Source organism: Streptopelia decaocto (genome assembly GCF_964273445.1).
Source record: "Streptopelia decaocto genome assembly, contig: HAP1_SCAFFOLD_184, whole genome shotgun sequence".
In the NCBI taxonomy this organism is placed as follows: domain Eukaryota; kingdom Metazoa; phylum Chordata; class Aves; order Columbiformes; family Columbidae; genus Streptopelia; species Streptopelia decaocto.
This window is the reverse complement of record NW_028115255.1, coordinates 55703-77649: the sequence shown is the minus strand read 5'-3', so window position 1 is coordinate 77649 and position 21947 is coordinate 55703. Positions and strand designations below refer to the sequence as shown.

The following is a 21947-nucleotide window of genomic DNA, read 5'->3' as shown; positions in this document are numbered from 1 at the left end:
CGAGCTCTGGACACAGGACACAACAGTCCAGCAGCAAAGACCATCTCTCCTGTCCTGAAAGACTCTTATGACCCCTGGAGCCCAAAGCCATGGACCACATGAACTCATTGGACATTTTAGAGGCATCGCCTATAGACTGAGGAATGAGATCTGTGTGTATTTCCAGAGATAGGAAAAGTGCTGTTGATTAACTGGAATGTATTGGAGAGTGTGGGACCCGGGCACAACACAGATGGTACAGAATAAGGGGGGGGCACTGTCCTGGTTTCAGCTGGGAGAGAGTTAATTTTCTTCCTAGTAGCTGGTAGAGTGCAGTGTGTTGGATTTAATCTGAGAAGAATGTTGATAGCACAGGGATATTTTGGTTGTTGCTAAACCATGTTTATACCAAAGCAAGGACTTTTCAGCAAGGAGGCTGGAGATGCACAAGAAGCTGGGAGGGGCACAGGCAGGACAGCTGGCCCAAGTGGTCAAAGGGATGTTCCACACCGTATGATGTCATGCTTGGTATGTAAACTGGAGAAAAGTTATCTGGGGGACCGCTGTTTGGGATCTGGCTGGGTGTCACTCAATGGGTTGTGAGCAATTGCATTGTGCGTGACTTGGTTTATATCTCCTGTTATTATTATTACCATTTTTGCAATTGCTACTATTACTACTGCCATTATTATTATTATAATTACTATTACTATAATTATTTTATTTCTTATCATTATTATATTATATCTGTTGTAGCTGTTGTAGCTGTTGTAGCTGTTGTAGCTATTGTAGCTATTGTAGCTATTGTAGCTATTGTTGCTATTGTTGCTATTGTTGCTATTGTTGCTATTGTTGCTATTGTTGCTATTGTTTTGCCTTTCTGTCTCATTAAACTGTCTTCATTTTAACCCAAGATGTTTGTTTCTTTCCTGATTCCCTCTCCCATCCCACTGGGCTGGAGGGAGTAAGAGAAGGGCTGTGTGTGATGTTCAGCTGCCTGCTGGGTTAAACAAAACAGTCCTGGTGAAAGGAGTGATCATGCAAGGTGTCCCAGAGGAAGAGGTGAACCTGAGGAGGGCACAGGGTAACAAGGGCCCTTCAATGCCAGGACAGGCTGTGAGGAGCCAGGATGCCAAAAGATGTCAGACTGGAGAATGTTTCAGGACACCATCTTGGTTCAGCCCTCCTCTGCCTTTTGTGCCATGAGAGACACCCCATGGTCCTGCCCAGCCTTGTCCTCGGCTCCTGAGCCAGCTGGGAAGATGGAAAGGGCTCAGCAGCAGTGATCCTCATCCAGCTGGGTCTGTTTCCCAGCCCAACCAGCGTGGCCAGAGCAGAGTCACCCATGGCCCCAGGGCACCACAGCCCCTCGCTCTGCAGAGCAGCATCGCCAGCTCAGGGCCCTGTGGGGAGTACAGGGAGGGAACCAGGACCAGCCGGCCAGGCCAGGCTGGACACCCTCACCTGGGGAAAGGGATGTCCCTGGAGAAGAGCAAGGGAGCATTTCTGTGCCTGCAGGGAGGAATCCAGGAGGAAGAGAAACCTCTTTCTGCAGACACTCATTTGGGTCAGGCTGCTCTGTTGCTGGAGCAGGACTCTTGTTCTGGTCTGAGGAGAGGGGCTGGCACTGATGGACACAGGTCATCTGTGGTGGGGATCTGCTGGAGTTGAATCTGCTTTTCCTGTCTGTCCACACCTCCTCAGGAGACACTCTGCATCAGTATCCATTGGAGAATTCTACTATCACATCTTCAAAGTGCTCATTCAAAGTGTCCTCTTTATCTGCTCTCCTGAAACCTCTCTAATTAACTCTACAAGCTTTGTAGAGCTTGAAGAAAATTATGCAGGAGACGTGGCTTGTGAGAGCTTGGGGCATTTTAGTGAGCTCATGCTGCATTTGAGGCTGAGTCCATGAACCTCAGGTACTGAGAACAAACAAAGCTCTCAAGGAGGGAAAGTCAGAAACAAAACTTCAAAGCTCCTTGAAGCATTAATGGGCCCCACTGAGGCCTGTTACTGACAAAGGCTCCCCAGGGATTCGTTGGAGGCTGTGATGACAGGTGCCCTTCCAGTGACATTTCTTCCTCCTGATATCCGGTCTCTATCTTCCAAGTTGCTCTTCTTGCCTTTTTTTCTCCCTCTCCTGCATTTTCCCACTACCATGGAAAGCTTGACCATCTCATAAACTGCCCTTCAAGCAGGGAACCCAACCTGTCAGGCTTCTTGTGGTCTTTCACCTCACCACACAGAAGTAACCTCACCGTGATCTTGTAAAACCCATGAGTGCCTTTCAGCTTCTCTGGTAGACATGACCATGTACCAGCTGCTGTCCTGCCACGTGCTCAGGCAGAATGGACATGACAGCCCATCTCCAAGTCCTCTTCGTGGACAGGGCCTGTCCTAGTGCAGAGGTTCTTTCCCAGCCATGTCCCTGCTGCTGGTCTGTCACCTCCAGAGCCAGAACTGACCCCATGGTCCCCTTCACAGCCACAGGCTTTTTACTGGATTATGAGCTTCTGAGACACAAATTACCTCATAACACCACGCCCATCATTTGCCCAGTAAGGAAGGGGTCTTAGGGTTAGAGTTAGGGGTTTGTCTTAAATTTTAGGATTAGATTTATGATTAGTATTTAGGTTTACATTTAGGCTTAAGTTTTAGGATTTGGTTTAAGGTAATGGTTGGATTAGGGTTAGTGTTAGGGGTTCCGGAGTTGTCTTAGGGGTAGAGTTAAGTTTTGGGGTTGGATGCTTCACGTGCTTCACCATATGTAGAGGCATTCCTGGGGTCATTATGAATATGTAACACCTCACTGTATTTAAGCACACCTCTTATTGTTTAAAGGTGTGAGTGTTGGGCGGAGCGAATCCCCCGCGCACCCAGCGCTGTTTAGCTTATGAACACGTTATGAACACGTGTTTAAGGAATACAATTAAGGAATTGGATTAAACGTTGTTTATCCATAGAAAAAGCGTAAGTTATTTATTTCAGTTCTTTATTTGGCAAAAATGATGTAATTCTGTCCAGCACAACCCGTCATCTGTATCTTTCCACCTCTTTCTGGCATTAATAATGACCAGATAAAACCGATCAGGACAGATACTGAGAAATGCACGTGGCCCATGGTCTGTCACGTTCGTTAGAGCTGCTGCTGTTTTGAGATTCCAGGAAGCGGAAACTTCTCTTCAGCGACTTTAAAATGGAACCTGTTCTCAGCAGCCAAGACTGTTCCTCTGTGACAGGACAGAACACTCCGGGTGTGGAATCCACAGGCCCTTAGTGCTGCTGCAGCCAGCGAGTGAGGTGACGAGCGAGCGCGGACACCGTGTGACCGCGGGACGTGCCGATCGCACTTTGTGCTGCGGGTTCAGCGGCTGCGGAGCGGGGGAGGGAGGAGTTTATTTGAGAGCCGAGGCTGATCTTCAGTTCAGTGGATTTTCCACTGCACTGAGCCACCATGACGGCACGACTACCCAGAGACTTTTTTATTTTAATAATGGTTCAACTCATTCAGATTTCGTATAAAAACTTGGCGGGTCAGGCGAATAATGGGACAGCTCTGGCGGGGTCCTGCCGGCAGCGCGGCTCGCCTAGCCCGTCCCGGTGACGCAATTTCCGGCTGCAGCGCTGGGCCGAGCGGAGGCTCCTGAGTGGGTCCGGGTTGGCGAGCGGCGGGTCCGGGTTGGCGAGCGGCGGGTCCGGGGGGGCGAGCGGCGGGTCCGGGGGGGCGAGCGGCGGGTCCGGGTGAGCGAGCGGCGGGTCCGGGTTGGCGAGCGGCGGGTCCGGGTTGGCGAGCGGCGGGTCCGGGGGCGAGCGGCGGGTCGGGATCGGGGCGGGACAAGCGCCCGCGGCCGGGGCGCGCGCACAAAGGTCCGTGTGCGAACAGGCCCTTGGAGACCCCGGTCCCGGACCCGCCGGAGCTGAGCCCACAGCTGCCGGCCTGTTGGTGCTTGTGCAGGTGGCAGCGCAGAGGCCGCCATGGGAAACCCGGGTGTCCCCAGCACGTTCCTGTTGAGGCAGCACGTGGCCAGTGCAGCTTCGTGTGGGACAAGGGAGGCGACTGTGTCCGTGTTGACTCAGGTCGGTGCAGCTGCGCTTGGATTTAGAGCAGTAACCCTGGCTGGCTGAGCCTTGGGGGTTTTTATTTCTGAGAATGACAGGGGTCTGTTCAGCAGGTCTTTAATTGCTGTGCACTTTTACCCTGACAAGAAGGATTCATTTTCAGTGTTATTCATTCAACATAGCTCTCTCCATTGTATGGGTGAGTTTTCCCGCTCTCAAAGGTTCCCTCTCCATTTGGTGGTTGAATTTCTCATTGTCTCTGCTGCCATTTGTTTTCCTTCTCCTGCAAAGTGAGGTGGAAAAAAGAAGGCAAAGGCTCCGCTGCTTCCAGGCGGGGACTTGGTTGCTTGTGTAATGCACGTCTAGTTCATCTTGAGGAAGACAGAGATGAATGGTGTTAGAAATCAATAAGCTGCGTCCTGTTGGAGGGACAAAGTGTGTTGGGTTTGAAGCCGTTGGGCAGGACGGGAGGAGCTGCCTTCTTGGGTCAGTGATGGGTGTTGGCATGTATTATCTGAGCTGGAGCTGATGTCTGTCACCACTTGAGCTCTAGAATTACTCTGAGACCCAGGAATCTCCAGTTCCTTGTGGAGCTTTTCCAAGCTGTGGAATGCCCTTTCTGTCACAGGCTGTGACGCAGCCCATGGAGAAGGGGGCACTGTTTGAGGTTCCTCAGTGTGTGCGTTAGGGAGGCGTCGTTCTTGGGCTCACACTGGGCGTTACGAGGAGACGCTTTCACATGAGCTGAAGGCAGGTCTGTGTACCCAAAGCTGTTAACCGGTGTTAACAAACGCTGCTGCCGACATTTGGGGGTGACGGCACCAGCCGGTCGTGACGAGCGTGGATGTTGCTGAACCGCAGACACCGTCTCGTCCAGGCTGCACAGCCAGAGCGTTTGAAGGGTGGTGTCCCAGCTTCCTTTGATTGCAATGAGCACTCATGTTGGGATTTGCTTTTTAAGGAGGGTGCTCTGCTTGAATCTTTTGCGTTGGGGTTTGTTCTGTTATTTCTGCAATGCCATGAAAGCTGAAGTGCAGGAGGTTGAGAGCTGTTGGAGCAGAGATCAGCACATCTTGTATTGCTTGGATTTTTGTGGGTTTCTGAAGGAGAGAAGACTTGGATCAGTTGGACCCCAAAAGGACATTTTGTACAGATACACAGGCACGTCATAAGAAGAGCCAGAGGCCACGAAAGCAATTGCAAGGAGCAAGTTTTATTGTAGTTCCCTCTCTTCTGGGGGATCTCCGAAGCCGCACCTGAGCTCCCAGCAGAGGTGACAGCAGCGGGGATGCAGGCGCTGGTCAGTCCAGCCCTGCTGGAAGGTCACTGGGCCTGCTGAGCTCGCCTGTATTTCACGGCTTCAGGCAGGCGCAGCCTCCCGCTCTGTCTCACAACAAAGCAGGAATCTCAGACACAGTGATAAGGTGCCCAGAGTTTCTCACAGTCCTGTGTTATCTGACACAGAGGTTCTGCTCATCAAGCACACAGGGTCAGTAGAACAGTTAGTGTGATGTATGTGCTTTTTCTACAGACATGTGCAAGTCACTTGAGCGTATTTACATTTAACTAATTACCTCGCCAAATCTTTCGCTATATCCCCTTACAGCGTTTTGTTCCAGGTTTTCCCTGGTGATTTGAATGTGTTCTTCTTGTTCCTGAAAAACTAATTTGTTTCCTTTCCTGCAGCCCTGCCTTCCAGGAGAAACAGCTACAACGCTCTCCCTGTGTGCTGCAGCCGTCCCGGCCCTTGTGCTGAGACCGAGCTCATCACTTGCACAGTACAGACTGTCCTGGTCAGCGCTGCCGAAGCTTCTGCGGTACCGAGCGTGGTTGGGAGATGCAGCGCACGAGCTGCTGTTGTGCTTGCAGGGAAAACTGGCTGCTCTCGGTGTGGGGAGAGCAGGAGGATTCGTTTTGTTCCCGCCTGAGCTGTGGTGGGTGAGGAGGTTTTGAGTGCCGCGCAGGACAGGTGAGTGTGTCTGTAGATGGAGATGTTTTAAATTAGCCAGTGTCACACGCTGCCTGTAAAAGTGTCTGTGCGATCCCTGTGTCAGCCGAGGCTCTGGGCACAGCCGGGCTCTTGGTGCTGAGGCTGCTTGGGAGAATGCGACCTGGCCCAGGGCTGTGGTTCGACTTGGAGCTTTACTGTTGTGGGAAGACTTTAGCAAGCAGCGTAGCTTATTGCTACCGAGAGTTTTCTAGCAGTGAGCACGGCCTTCCGCTGAGTGAAATTTCCATTTCCGGAGAGTTTTCAGCCAGTTGGTGCTGCCGAGTGTCCCGAGTGAGCCCTGGTCCTGGGAACCCCCGGAGCTGAGCCCACAGCTGCCGGCCTGTTGGTGCTTGTGCAGGTGGCAGCGCAGAGGCTGCCATGGGAAACCCGGGTGTCCCCAGCACGTTCCTGTTGGAGCAGCACGTGGCCTGTGCAGCTTCGTGTGGGACAAGGGAGGTGACTGTGTCCGTGTTGACTCAGGTCGGTGCAGCTGCGCTTGGATTTAGAGCAGTAACCCTGGCTGGCTGAGCCTTGGGGGTTTTTATTTCTGAGAATGACAGGGGTCTGTTCAGCAGGTCTTTAATTGCTGTGCACTTTTACCCTGACAAGAAGGATTCATTTTCAGTGTTATTCATTCAACATAGCTCTCTCCATTGTATGGGTGAGTTTTCCCGCTCTCAAAGGTTCCCTCTCCATTTGGTGGTTGAATTTCTCATTGTCTCTGCTGCCATTTGTTTTCCTTCTCCTGCAAAGTGAGGTGGAAAAAAGAAGGCAAAGGCTCCGCTGCTTCCAGGCGGGGACTTGGTTGCTTGTGTAATGCACGTCTAGTTCATCTCGAGGAAGACAGAGATGAATGGTGTTAGAAATCAATAAGCTGCGTCCTGTTGGAGGGACAAAGTGTGTTGGGTTTGAAGCCGTTGGGCAGGACGGGAGGAGCTGCCTTCTTGGGTCAGTGATGGGTGTTGGCATGTATTATCTGAGCTGGAGCTGATGTCTGTCACCACTTGAGCTCTAGAATTACTCTGAGACCCAGGAATCTCCAGTTCCTTGTGGAGCTTTTCCAGGCTGTGGAATCCCCTTTCTGTCACAGGCTGTGACGCAGCCCATGGAGAAGGGGGCACTGTTTGAGGTTCCTCAGTGTGTGCGTTAGGGAGGCGTCGTTCTTGGGCTCACACTGGGCGTTACGAGGAGACGCTTTCACATGAGCTGAAGGCAGGTCTGTGTACCCAAAGCTGTTAACCGGTGTTAACAAACGCTGCTGCCGACATTTGGGGGTGACGGCACCAGCCGGTCGTGACGAGCGTGGATGTTGCTGAACCGCAGACACCGTCTCGTCCAGGCTGCACAGCCAGAGCGTTTGAAGGGTGGTGTCCCAGCTTCCTTTGATTGCAATGAGCACTCATGTTGGGATTTGCTTTTTAAGGAGGGTGCTCTGCTTGAATCTTTTGCGTTGGGGTTTGTTCTGTTATTTCTGCAATGCCATGAAAGCTGAAGTGCAGGAGGTTGAGAGCTGTTGGAGCAGAGATCAGCACATCTTGTATTGCTTGGATTTTTGTGGGTTTCTGAAGGAGAAAATCGACCCCAGCATCGGTTGGACTCCAGAAGGACATTGTTTGAAAATGCGTAGCCAGGTTCCAGTGATGTGTTGGCTTGGGCATGAATGACTGGAAGTGCCTGTTGGGAGAGCTCCGTTGGTGTGGACCCGTGGAGCCTTTATGATTGAGCTTCCAGGTGTGAGAATACAAAAGGAAACTTGAGCTCGAGCCGGTCTTCCTCTCGAACCAAAATGGTTTTGACTCCTGCCCAGATTTCTGAGAGAGCCGTGAACGTTCCAGGCAGCCGAGGTTGTGGCCCAGGGTGGGTGAGTCGCCCGCTCTGCAGTTGTCCAGCGGGCCCTGCAGATAATGTTTGAGGTGACAAAGCTCTTGGCAGGTGACAGCGTTTGAGTTCATTTGCTTCTATCTGGGGATATATGGACCAGCTGAAAAGGTGGTGTTTGTGTTTACCCGCAGCAGACAGACAGACCCCTGGAGTGTTCATGTGCCCTTGTCGATGAGTGAGGAAATTGTCTGCGAGACGGAAAAGGGAAGAGTCCGGGGACAGGTTTTAGGTGTTTTTTCCAGCTCCCTGCAAAACCTGGGCTTTTAGTGTTTTGTTCCAGGTTTTCCCTGGTGATTTGAATGTGTTCTTCTTGTTCCTGAAAAACTAATTTATTTCCTTTCCTGCAGCCCTGCCTTCCAGGAGAAACAGCTACAACGCTCTCCCTGTGTGCTGCAGCCGTCCCGGCCCTTGTGCTGAGACCGAGCTCATCACTTGCACAAGTACAGACTGTCCTGGTCAGCGCTGCCGAAGCTTCTGCGGTACCGAGTGTGTTTGGGAGATGCAGCGCACGAGCTGCTGTTGTGCTTGCAGGGAAAACTGGCTGCTCTCGGTGTGGGGAGAGCAGGAGGATTCGTTTTGTTCCCGCCTGAGCTGTGGTGGATGAGGAGGTTCTGAGTGCCGCGCAGGATGGGTGAGTGTGTCTGTAGATGGAGATGTTTTACAGGCAGCGTGTGACACTGGCTAATTTAAAAGTGTCTGTGTGATCCCTTTCTACAGGCAGGTGCAAGTCACTGGAGTGTATTTACATTTAACTAATCACCTTGCCAAATCTTTCGCTATCTCCCCATATATTCCACCCCCTCGCTCAGGTTCTTGCTTCTGCTGGGGCCAACGAAGCCAGCGTTGTTCATTTGTGCTTGTGAGGTGTAGCACAGAGCAATTTACAGGGGCACACAATAAACACAGAAAAAGGAAAAAACCTATTTCTGCAATAATCAGGTGTCCCATTCATCTTGCCAAGGAGTTACACGAGCTATTCAGCCAGGCATTATCAGTAGATGGTTTCACTTGCCGCATTAGTTCCAAAGATGTGAGATGATGTCACCTTCCAGTAATACACACGCTGCTGCTCCAGCTCCGTCAGCTGGTGTCACTCTGGGTTTAACAACCTGCTGTGGGCTCATTGCCCACACAGACTGGAAAGTCGTGGCCTGCACTTTTTCAGATTGGACTTCAATCGGATGGTGAGTCTGTGACACCAATAACATTGTTCCAGAGCTGTCTCCTCTAGATAAAACACAGGTGTTCACTGAAGATACCTGACATACAAGAGCTCGAGAATCTGATGTTAGCAAAGGATGTAACATAGGAGGAGGTCAGGGTACAAAACCACACAGCATTCTCTGGAGTCATATGAATTTTTACATCTAGATCAATAGGCTGCAGTCCCACTTCACAATGCATTGGTGGGAATAATTTCATTTCCCCTGTAGTTGGTGCTGACACTGTATCCACAGCAGTGTATACATATTGCCAGGCCCTCGATGGGGGTACGTGGCCAATATAATCAACCTGACAGGTATTCAAGGCCCACTGACCCGGTTTTACCTTTCCCCATGCTCTTAAATGCAGCTGTGTACAAGCAGCACAATGATGTGAGCATGTTCTACAAGTATATAACAGCAAAGGGGTTTGATTGTGACCAGTGTCCTATGCGTGTGCAGCATAAGCTGATCCACGTCCACAAGCTATATGCACATTTAGAGCCTGAGCATGCAGCTCACCAGAGGTCACATTATCTGCTTTCTTACTGGTTTGGGACTCAAATGAATCAACTTTATTGTGCTCTGCTATTAACCCTTCACAAGGGGACTCCTCCTCCGCAGGAGATGTAGGGATGAAAATTCTCCAATGCCCTAAAAATCCTAAAAAGGCAGGTAATTGTTTTATTGGAGCTGGTAAGAAAGCTGCTGCACTGTGTGCTGTACTTTAGCTGGTGTTTCTCTAAACTGCCTATGCCAAACTATTTCTAAAAATAGTACGGTAGCACAAGGGCCCTGCATTTTCTTCAGAGTAATTGCCCAGCCCTGGTCCTGCAAAAGCACCTTCAAAAATTCAGCGGCTGCTTCAGTTTCTTGTTGTGACGCTGCCACAATCAACAGATCATCAATATCATGGCAATCAGTAACAGTACCCGACCATAGTGCTGTATCAGCTACTATCATCTGGTGGCAAACGGAGGGATTGTGTTTGTATCTCTGAGACGATACTCGTCAAGTCTATGGCTTTTGTTGCCAGGTAAAGGCAAACTGGTCTCGCACTGGGGTGGCAGGGGGGGTGGAGGGGGGGTGCAGTGTGGGCAGGGGGGCTGGGGCTGGTTGGCTTTTTTGCATAAGCATAAACTTTTACAAGCGGCAAAAACTTTGTGATGGTATGATCCCGCTTATTTCTGATGGTGGGATACCAGCTTGTACTAAGTCATCCCACACTAGTGTTCTCATCGCCTGTGGTGGGGTTTTGATGGATAAAGATCTGTTGCTGAATTAGTCTGGCTCAAAGGAATCTCAAGGCCGCTTTGGGAAGCTGAGAACAGAACCTGCTGTGAGAAAGAGGGGCGTCCTCAATCAGTGGGGTCCTGGCGTGGCATGAATCATCGGGCGCATCATCAGTGAGACTCCAGCGCACGGACAGCCCACGATACTCATTTAGCGAATCCATGCTTGGAGCGTGGACGCGTGATTAGAATATAGTTGCATATATAAGGAGTCTTGTTTCTGTAATAAATGGCTTTGGCGTGATTCACATTGAATCGACTTGTTTTGCTGAGTCCTTTATCGCGCCAACACTCGCCTGTGCTGTAACTCTGCTCAGTGTTGCCGGATTTCCATTCTCCACCACCCAAACAGAGGGTCCTGAAATTACAGCCCCAGTTCCCCTCAAGGCATTTGCCAGAGTGCCGGCATTACCTGTAGCACTTGGCACTGCTACCCTGTCCGAATTGGATCCATAATCAATACATACACCACCCCAATCTAAATCAATACTTTCCTCCATTGTGCACCAATTTCCACGGGACAACACAGATTCAGCAGGTTCAGCGTATGCTGTTAAAACTGCTGCACACAAACATTGATATAGCGTAGGTGCAATAATATCTTGCCTGTCCGGACCTCTGACAGTTTGCAGCTGAGCATATCGTTGTTGTATCTGATCACCATAGGCTATAGGGCTTAAGAAATCTTGTTCATCTGCCGATAAATGGATAGACACAGCTCCATTATCCTAAGCTGGCAAAATCTGTGCCGGAATTCCTTCCCCACTTGTCTGCTGAGAGATCTCTGAAAATGCCGTTAACTCCTTCGGAGAGTGAGTATGTGCGATCCACCCCCTCATCTGCTTGTTCCTGCTAAAGCATCATTTGTATGGGGGGTTGTGCTCCCGCCACCTCCCTGCCATTTAAGTCAGGATCAAGTTCAGACTCAATATTGGAGTCTGAGGATCCACTCCAAATATTTCCATCCCATTCCTCGGGATTCCAAGAGTGGTTTGTGGTAAGAGTACAAACCTGAGAACACAAAAACTCACTTTTGGCACATTTTTCCTTTTGTTCCTTAGCAATAGATGCCAGCAGCCGGTCTGCATTATCCTGCAGCTCATAGCACCGTCTGCTTGAACAGTAATTACTTCTTGTGCGATCGCCTTTACATCCTGTAAAATCTCAACCTCCTTTTCCAGTTCTCTTATTTTACTCTGCAATGCAACAACATCACAATCTAAGTGCCACAAATGTGATTTCACAGGGCAAACAGAGGAATTTGTCAATTCCTGGTTGTTATATGGCACATTGTAATAAAGCACAGTGGTAATTTTCATCGATTTTACACAGGATTACTGGCTGTAGCAGACTGGTTGCATCAAATAAATGTTGACTTGCTGCACTGGTGGCCTTGGGAACAACAGATGGCTTCTGGAGGTGGTGACATCTCCTGTGAGCCCAGGAGTGCTGAGCCCATCGTACAGGGAACAACCTCCCCTCCCCGAGCAGGGCAGAGGACCCAGGGGCCGGGCTGCCTGTCCACACTCCTCCCTGCCCCAGCACCAAAATATGTTCCTTGGGGGATAGGTCTCACCAGAGCCCCGAGAAGAATCTGTTTCCCATGGTGCCTTCAAAACACAGGGTACCCCAAGGGCTGGCACTGTCTGCCCTTCACCTCACAGAATCACAGAGTGTCAGGGGTTGGAAGGGACCTGGAAAGCTCACCCAGTGCAATCCCCCCGGAGCAGGAACACCCAGCTGAGGTTACACAGGAAGGTGTCCAGGCGGGTTGGAATGTCTGCAGAGAAGGAGACTCCACAACCTCCCTGGGCAGCCTGGGCCAGGCTCTGCCACCCTCACCAGGAAGAAGTTTCTTCTCATATTTAAGTGGAACCTCCTGTGTTCCAGTTTGGACTCATTGCCCCTTGTCCTGTCACTGGTTGTCACCAGCAGAGCCTGGCTCCATCCTCCTGACACTGCCTCTTTCCATACTGATCACCATGAATTGAGGTCACCCCTCAGTCTCCTCTTCTCCAGCTCCAGAGCCCCAGCTCCCTGGGGAGTTGCTCCACTGCCCAGCACCTCTGGGTGAAGAACCTTTTCCTATGTCCAAGCTGCCCCTCCCCTGGCACATCTTCCTGTCCTTCCCTCGGGTTCCGTCGTTGGTCACGAAAGAGTTCAGTGTCTGTCCCTCCTCCTCCCCTTGTGAGGAAGCTGCAGCCGCCGTGAGGTCTCCCCTCAGTCTTCTCTTCTCCAGGCTGAACAAACCCAGTGACTTCAGCCGTTCCTCGTATCTCTTCCTTTCCAAACCCTCCACCAGCTCCGCAGCCTCTTCTGGACACTCTCCAGTAGCTTTATGTCCTCACGGAAAGGGCGGGAAGAGCCCGCCCGCCGCGGCCCCCAGGAGGCGAGGAACCTCTTCCCACCCCCGGGCCCCGCAGCCCGCGGACCATCCTGAAGGGCCAGAGGAGGCTCTGGGGAGCCCGGACACGGGGAGAGGCGGGAGCTCCTCTCTCAGCGGCTTTTCCCGCCACTCCCCTCAGCGGCCGGTACGGGCCGCGCCGGGCGGCCGAACGCTCGCTCCCCTCAGGGCGCTGCCACCACGGCCGCCCTGAGCCCGCCCCCCGCTCCCTCCCCGCCGCCGCCAGCCCCGGACCGGATTCCTCGTCCTTCTGGTCAAACTTCTTAATCACGTCGCCGCCGGTCGCCCCCCCGCTTCCCTTGGAGCCGCAGCGCTCCCGCCGGAAGGCCCGCCCCCCTTCCTCAACCTCCGCGCCTGATTGGGCCGCAGCGCTGTCACTCAACCCCGGACGCGCTTCGGGCCCCTGAGCGCCTTCCGTCTCTCCAAGCCACGCCCTCTCCGTGCTACTGGGGGTGTGGGGGGCGTCTTAAAGGAGCCGCGCCACCATTTTGTGCGGGGTGTGTAAAATCCTGAGATCACTTTGCGTGTGAAACGAAGAAATAAGCGTAACAGCCGGGTCGATTAAACTGTTAAGCGACTTTATTTTGTCAGCGCTGGGCAACACTGGGATCATCCTCCCCAAGTACTGCAAAGACTGGATGCTCTTGTGTTGCTTATATTCACATAATTATTACATATGCATTACAATTTTTAAAAATTTTGACACACAATACATCTATACTAAGAAATAATTCATGATGTTAATTATAACTGTTTAGTTTCTTACTTACATCTATTAATTATTAGTTAAATATCAACTAAGCACTCTGCTTCTGAACAACACATCACTTAATCTTCTGTCTCTCTCCTGTCATGCAGAAGGATCTAAAACTTGAAAAATACCCCTTGTTTTGCAGGTGGTCAGAAAGCATTTATCATGTTCGTTAATGGTGGGTACGTCTTTTGTAACTTAATCACAGTATGAATTAATTGGGCAGCTTCTCTTCAGTTGGAAGAGACCCTCAAGATCATTGAGTCCTGGGAATTTAGTGTTCGTTGTTGATATGATGAACTATTACTCCTTGGAGCTCATATTCTGGTTGTTTCACACAAAAATGTGCTGTCCAGCATCTCACTTTCCCCCATCCTGGTTCCCGAAGCTTCTCCCCCTGCCCTCACCATCACCCCCAACACACAATATTGTATCTGGCATGAGAAGATCTCGATCTCCACCCAACTGTCTCCCTTCTCCTCCAGTGTATTCCAGATCCCCTTCCACCACCTTCCCCATCTTCCTACCTGTTCTTACATCAGAAAATACATTTCTTACCACCACTGAATTTATCTTTTGTAATTCTGAATATTATCCATGAGTCCCCTCAGCTTTATTTTCCCATTTACAAGCGTCTCACCGATTGCTCTGTCGCCTTCTTCATGTGGTCTCCATGTGCTGTGAGACACTTGCCAAGCTCACCTGCTGGGCCGTCTGCTTAATGTGAGTTTTCTTGATTTGTTCTTAATCATAAAATAAATGCAATTTTGTTGCTCCTCTTCTCCAAATATCTATTTGTTGTCTATACCATGCATTTGCTGTCTAGAACTCATTGAGCAGGCAACAATTACAATACCAGTAAAGCTAAGTTTGCTATCAAAACCATCCAGCACAGCAAAACGCCCCCAATGAGCTTGATTTATACAATAAAACACATAATTTCCCCTCAAATACTGAATTAAACATGCAGCTTAAGTTGTCAGTAGCCTTGCTGTTTGTGGCTTCCTTCTTTCTAGGCCACTCCTTCTCGGCACGGAATAAATAAAGGAGTTTCTGGACCCCCTTCAGATGAAAGGCGAAGACAAATTCTTCTCGTGTCCTTTCCAGGAGAGCAACTCGATGGTGTCATGTTTGTGGTGACAAGAGGAGGTGGCTGGGAAGCAACCAGAGCATGGTGTTCCACAGCTGCCCAAGAGCTTAACATTCATAATGCAATGAACAAATGAGTAGAAGAACCATGAATCTGTTTGGAAGCCCCAGTGGTCACTGGTTGGCCATCAGCCGAGCAACTGGAACCATCCGAGCTCCATCGTGGTGGCAGATCTTTATTTATCTCGTTTGATGTCCCAGGAAATATCAGATGGACCAACCTCAAAGTGTCCCACCTGCTATCAGGTCCCTGGTCGTGGCAATAATGAAGAAGATGAGCAATTACGCACAATTTGTTGCGAGAGCAGCCCTCGTTTTAATTTCTGAAAAATTAAATTGGTTTAGATGTTGTCACAGTCCCTTCGGCGATGGACTCGTGATGGTTCTTTTACCTTGACCTCAGAGCGCAAAATTAAGGTGACCAAAATGCCAAGGGGTTATAACTCAATCAAGCAGTGTTACTTTATTAATTTGCCCGTAAAGCGGCACATGATAGAGAGACAGAGTGAGAAAGAGAAAAGGGAAAAGAAACAGGGAGAAGTAAAGATGAGCAATGAGGTTGCGTTTCTCACCATCCAGTTCCAGAAGCTCCCTCTGGTCTCCGGTCCCGTGGAGTCCGGCCGGTTCTCTGCCGTGGTTCGGGATCCTCTGGTGGGAAGATCTTCACCGGTGTCCATTCTGGAGTCACCTTGTGTGCTTCTTCACCCCCCTCGCTCCCATTGTTTCAGGCCAGTCTGCCTTGATTTCGCAACCCAGGCTTAACTGCGCAGGCTCGAAGGATCCACGCTTTCTTTTGCCAGTGCTTACGTGTCCAGCATTCAGGGTCTCTCTCTGGTCCACTGGGTGACCTCAGGACGCTTGGCGAGCTCTGGGCATGCTCTTTGTCATTGGCCATTGTTTGAGGGAGCAGGTGGGGGACACGTGTGACTGAGGCTGCAGGTGAGAACACATCTTCTGGACAGCAGCGATTGTCCCTGGGTCAAAGAGACCCTCATGACAACAGCTTTCCAGAGGGGGGGCTGGTTTGGCTGAAGCAGCAGCAAAGTCCACACAGCAGCCATTGTGAGCAGGAGGCCCCCGTATCAGAGAAACAGTTCAAACAATGCTGCTCCTCGGGCCTCTCTCCAAGTCATTGTCCATCTGTTCTTTCGGTCAGGGCCTCAGTTCTCTCAGTTCTTGATGGCGATGGTCAGGCCAATCCTGCTCCATCTCCGGACCCACTCTCACAGATGTTTAGCACGGGTCTGCTGGTCTGGATGAAACGCTTCTCTCGAATCCCATCCACAGGCAACACGGTGAAGTGACCGGCTGGTTCTGTGGGTAAAGTTGTGTCTGCAAGGACTTCTGCTGTCTGACACTGGGCTGTGTTATGTGGCTTTTCCTTCCGGAGCTTCTGGGTTTAGTACTTTCTCCTTTTGGTGCCACGAGTCCTCTGCACCATTCCTGAGAAACACGCGCTCCCCTCCAACATCTTCCGAGAGTTTTTCTATATCCCTGAGTTTTGAAAATTGCTGTTCTCTACATTTCCTTGAGTTCATATCATCTGCAAAGCGGGGTGACCAGTACTGGCTGTCAGTTCGCAGGGAACGGGCTTGTTTTTCAATCGCATAATGAATGCAGATGGATGACACTCAACATTTTTAATTCTGTTTTTCCATGCAATCCAACAAAGACAAATTCAGACAAGCTGCATTTTTTCAGCCAAAGGTTTGAATGACTACTTAAATATGATTAATTTGTCCAAATCCCCTGGTACCATCCTTGTTTTCATGTCTCCTACAGTCTCCCACAGGCAAAAATTCAAGTGGTGTCTGTTTGTTCCGGTGTGTTGCAATAAAAGTTGTTTGCTTTACTCCTCTTAGCAGCATAAACACAAAACCCAAGCAGAGCTCCTTGGTCTCTGAAATTAGGGTGGGTAGAGGACGTTTTTGTTTCCCTACATGCTGCTGGTGGAATCTAAGAGGTGGTGTTAACCCATTAATAGGATATTATGGAGCGAGAGAAAGAAGCAAGTCCTTGCCGTCTACCCAGGTGTTTATATAGTTGGAATATTTGAAAGAATTATTTGAGATCTTCCACAAACTGAGACCACACAATGTAATGTATCTGCTCTCCTGTTTATGGGGAATCATCAAGTCACAGTGAATCTTGATTCTAGTCCTAAAATCCCAGTCCTGCAAAATGTGATGATACTGGTTCTTTTCCAGAGCCCACTGTAGCTCCAGCAGCAAAAACCCTTTTTATTAGACTTTTGCTAAGGGTGTTAATTCATTGAATGCCTAAGTGTGTCTCTTAAAACACAAATTATTCCATTTTGTGAAAGATTTGGGCAACTTTCCTTCTGCAAGGTGGGAGCTTGTTACCATTAGCTCCTGGAGTTCTTCCCATGAACGAAGAAGAAATCGAGGACGCTCTTCCCTATCAATTATATCTCATAATTTAAGAAAATGATGCTTGAAGGGGCAGTTTCAAGCCAGCCCAAGCTTTGTAGATCTAAATCTCAACATCAGCTGAATACCAGGCTCCAAGGGAATTGAAGCAAACTGGATTATATGGCATTATCTATATTGTCGATGTGTAAATCTGGTGTAGAGCGACTCTCTGAGCTGGAGGGACGTGGTTTTAACCCTCAATTTAGGTAACGTAGGAAAATAACTTGAAATGTTATAGATCTCAAGAAAGACTACCTGCTCCAAAAGGTAATATTTGAGTTTAATTCTTTGTGTCTAGTAAAATATGATAAATTCACATCCATGATGTATGTGCATGAGCATTCACCTTCTGAAAACAATCCCACGTCTTTGCATCTTATTGAAAGCAATTGAAAACAAGTCAAAAAAGTGGGTAATACGCAAGACTGAGTTCTTCACCATGACCAATAACTTGTTCCTAACACATAAACTCTTCCAATATCATTTTTCTAGAGTGATTACTCTGAGGCTCAGGTTTTAATCCATCTCGCCTAATTGCACTCTAATCACATCTGCGTGAAATCATCCTGAGAAGAAAAAAATTTGCATTCATTTGTAATGAATATTAACATTTTAATTTTTATCCATGCACTGTAAGTATCTCTTGGTTTCAAACAAGACATCTCCTTCCAGAAAGTACAGATTCATGAAAAATAAGTCCAGTCTGGTTCTTTTCCCAAACAACTCTTCCTTCCTACTACTCTTTTCATCCCTTGTCCAAAACCTGGTGCTCTGCACCAGTTCATCGCTTCATCTCTGAATTTAATACATTAATGTGGCTTCAAGCCAAGGTCCTAACTCCGAATTCTTCATTACTGGGGGTGTGGAGGGTCTTTGTTTCATCCTCTTCGGCCAGTTCTGGTGGCAGCACTTTTTGGTTGTCCAGCAGGTGTTCAAGCTCTGCAGATGTGTTGCAGATGTGTTTGAGATGTTCACCGTCTCCCACCTCTCTCGAGCTCCTCTGCTCCTGGACCCTTTGCCCCATCCCAAAAACACAGCGGAGACTTTTCTTGGGCAGGAAGGATGTGCTTCTCAGTTGGACACTTTCCTGTGCTTGATGTGAAGAAAATGGGGGCTTTTTTGTATCTTGATAATACTAAAAGGATTAATAAGAAAAGGGGGAAGGTGTAAAAAGAATATACAGAGACACAAACACAGTGGAGTAACATGGAATCATGGAATCACTTTGGTTGGAAGAGACCCTCAAGATCATCGAGTCCAACCATAACCCACCCCTGGCACTGCCCCCTGTCCTGAGAACCTCATGTCCGTCTGTCCAGCCCTCCAGGGCTGGTGACTCCAGCACTGCCCTGGGCAGCCTGTTCAATGCCCCACAGCCCTTTGGGGAAGAAATTGTTCCCAGATCCAACCTCAGCCTCCCCTGGCGCAACTTGAGGCCGTTTCCTCTGCTCCTGGCGCTTGTTCCTGGGGAGCAGAGACCAACATCATGAGGGCAAAGACGAGAAACGATCTTGATGGGCTGTCGAGATACTGCAGGCGACCTCAAATTTTGTGAGTGATGGGACCCTCAGGTCCTGGATATTGGGGGAGTTGATGAAACTGCAGATTGTCAGGGGAAGAGGATCAGGGAGGAAAAAAAGGAGGAATAGCCAGAAAAGAGTGTACAAGGGGCCAGTTGGGTGTAAATCAGGGCTGGTCACTGCACTTGTCTGACCCAACCCTGCTCCTGGTCACCACAATCTGTCTTCTTATCAAACGCTTTCTTAATTAGCTCTCTGCAGAATCTCACATCTCAGGGACGCAATATGTCCAAACAAGTTTGCTCTTTCAGAAGAAATCCCTTTCTTTAACCCCTCCAGCTGTTTCCTTTCTTTTTTGTTGGCTCTAGTGGCAAGTTTTATCTCCTATTTGCTTCTCTGAATCTATGAAGAAGCCCCTGATTCTGCCCAGCTGCTCAGGTTTAGCATCCTGGAAACCCTTTTCACTAATACTTTGTATTTTTGTTGCCATACCTGTACGTTATTTAAATTGTTATGCAGTAAACATCAATCTGATGAGGTCACGGTTACGTCTCTGATGTTCTTCAGGAATGGCAGCATCTTTTTAATCCTCTTCTGAACCGTGGCATGGAGGAAGGATACGAATATACTGTACGGAATTTTTAATAACTATTTAGATAACGAGTCAGCTCATGGGCTACTCCATCCTCCTTACTTGTGTACCACTGCATCTCCAAAAACATGGTATAGAGAGAACCACCCATAAATACCAAGCTATAGGATTTATTAAGTTAGAGGACAAGTTTAATATATGGTTTCTGATGACATTAAATGAACAGCTGATTAATAAAGTGACTTAAAGCAGTTCAGTGGGATTTGTTGTAATCAAAACAGTGACTTGATGACAGATTTGATGATGTCAAGGGTCACGCTATGCTTGGACATATTAATCCATAGATATTTGAATATACCACGCACACCAACCTACAGCTTTGAGCATACGTATGTGAAATATATATGGAGATATACTTAAGGTTAAAATTTTCCTCTCAAGTCAAGCAAATTACTCACTTTGTAGCATTGGCATTTCCTAATGGGCAATTTGTTGAGACTGGAGAAATCTGTCCTCACTCACAGCTTTGCGGCATCGGTTGGTCATGATATGTGTCCAAGGGATGTCCCAGCTTGGAGGGAGAGGTTTGCTGCGATCCATGGAAGCTCCAAGGGCCTCACTTTGGAATTGCTCTTCAGAAGGTCATGAGATGGTTGGCTTTAGTCAGTATTTTTCCACTGTAGCCACTCTTAATATTCTGGTGATGTCCAGAACTCTCCAGATCACATAATTCTGGTATTGTTACACTTGGACTGTGTCTCTGGTACCGAATTGTCACAAGGGACTGATGGTTTCCACCTTTCCAGGGCAGAAAGGGGTTTCTTTTCCCATACGGGAAGAACATGGAGGGTTGTGCCTTTGTGTCGTGACTTATTGCACTTGTGCTTCTGTTTTCCAATTTCATTGCACTTGCACAATGGGAATTGTTCTCCCCAGACCATATCTGACCTGCTCTGGTAGTTGAGTGGCCCAGGAGACACGGGATGGGTTGCAAACACCACAGAATATTCATTTTCTTATGCCAAAGAAAGGAAAAACGAGTCACCCTGAGGACAAAAGGGACCATAACAGGACCTCAGCCACAGCCCCCAGCCAGGGAGGACACCAGGGATGAGGTGGCCAGGGAGGGGACATGTGGCCAGCAGTGGTGATGGCTGCTCATGGGACCCAAAGGTGGAGTTCAAGGGACAGTGAGGTGACCAGGGAAGGGTGAGGTGGGAGGGGCTGAAGAGAGGTGACCATGGGACATAGGGATGGGGACATGGGACGTGGTCATGTCTTGTAGCCTAGGGGACCAAAGGGACATGGTTATGGGTGGTGGCAGTGGGGCATCTCAAAGCCAAGGGGACAAGGTGGCCATGGGAGATGGGTATGTGGGATGGGACATACAGGTGTGTCCACATGTCAAAGGCCAAGGGAGAAGGGGGACCAGAAGGAGGTGGACGTGGGACACGGGGACAAGGTGATGGGACATGGGGACAAGGTGATGGAGCATGGGGACGTGGCCACACTTCAAAGCCCAGGGGACAAAGGGGACAAAAAAGGACCATGGGACACAGGGATGAGGCTGTAGGACATGAGGAAATGAGCATGGGACATGTGGAGGTGGCCATGGGGACACAGTGGTGGGACAGGGGGACACTAGGTGACACAACCTGCCTGTCATTTGTTACGCTTTCTAGCAGAGACAAATGACATTGTGCACATTTATTTGTAACCCTGGGGAAATGAGAAAGGAAAGAAGCCCCATGTGACAGACATTGATGTGCTCCTAGAAAGTGATGGTAGAAAGACCCATACAAATCTTCCATTCTCCTTTTCGTTATCAGAGAATTGAAAAAACATAAAAGCAAAACCAAAACCAAAACATGAGCAGAATTCATTTTGCTTTAAGATAAATCCTCTGGGGATGCCATTTGTAGGCAAAAGGGGATGTGTCCAAGCCTCCAGCTGCAAATTTTACAGCCTCATGTTTCATCAGCAGCTGCGATTGTGGTTATTTGTTCCAGGATAAGTAACTTGTCTCCTAGGATCTGATTTAATAATATAAAGGCTTGTGAGAGAAGTCAGTCTGTTCTCTTTGAGAAAAGACTTCTCGCCAAAGACCTTAGAAAGCGAGAACTGCAATTCCCACAAGGCAGGAAACCCAGAAGAGGCAGGAAAAACCCCTTTTGCGGTTACATCAGCGCTTCCCCCTCAACTCCCATCGCTCCAAATGGAAAAAGAGATGAATTTCCCCCCCCCAAAAAAATCCCATTGGAGATCCCCTGTGAGCCCCCGAGCTGCTCAGACCCCACCCAGCTCCGAATGGATTCCTCAGCAGTAAAGTCACACTTTGGAAACTCCAACGTGGAGCAATTTCTCTCATCAAGCTCAGAAACAGCTTTTGGAAAGGCAGGATCCTCTCTGACCAGAGGCCACAAACACAACAAAGGCTCATAGCCTTCATTGGGGTGTTCCTCTGGGCAGCAAAACCACCCTGTTTCCACCAATTCTACCAACCTACCTCCAGAAGATGAAGTTTTCAATGTGCGTCAATGTGTAAAAGCTGTGGCGAGCATAAATGCAGTATATTTCAGCTTTGAGTAGAAAATGGCTTTGCCTACAATGCTAAGCACCATATCTTCTTCTTCTTCTTCACCTCCTTCTTCTTCTCTTCCTTCTCCTCCTTTTTTTCTTCATCTTGTCTTCTT

At 49.1% G+C, this 21947-nt stretch overlaps 1 long non-coding RNA gene across 12 annotated transcripts; it reads left to right on the top strand.

Moving 5' to 3' along the window:
- Positions 1–3591: 3591 nt before the first annotated feature.
- LOC309452841 lies at positions 3592–10195 on the top strand. Of its 12 annotated transcripts, none has more exons than XR_014186640.1 (6): positions 3601–3633; positions 3775–4059; positions 4155–5530; positions 5728–6010; positions 8260–8543; positions 9925–10194. It is a non-coding gene; the product is annotated as an uncharacterized lncRNA (long non-coding RNA). The 12 variants fall into 12 exon arrangements; XR_014186643.1 differs by having other exon boundaries at positions 4155–4240; positions 9925–10177; XR_014186639.1 differs by having other exon boundaries at positions 3775–5530; positions 9925–10195.
- Positions 10196–21947: the final 11752 nt, after the last annotated feature.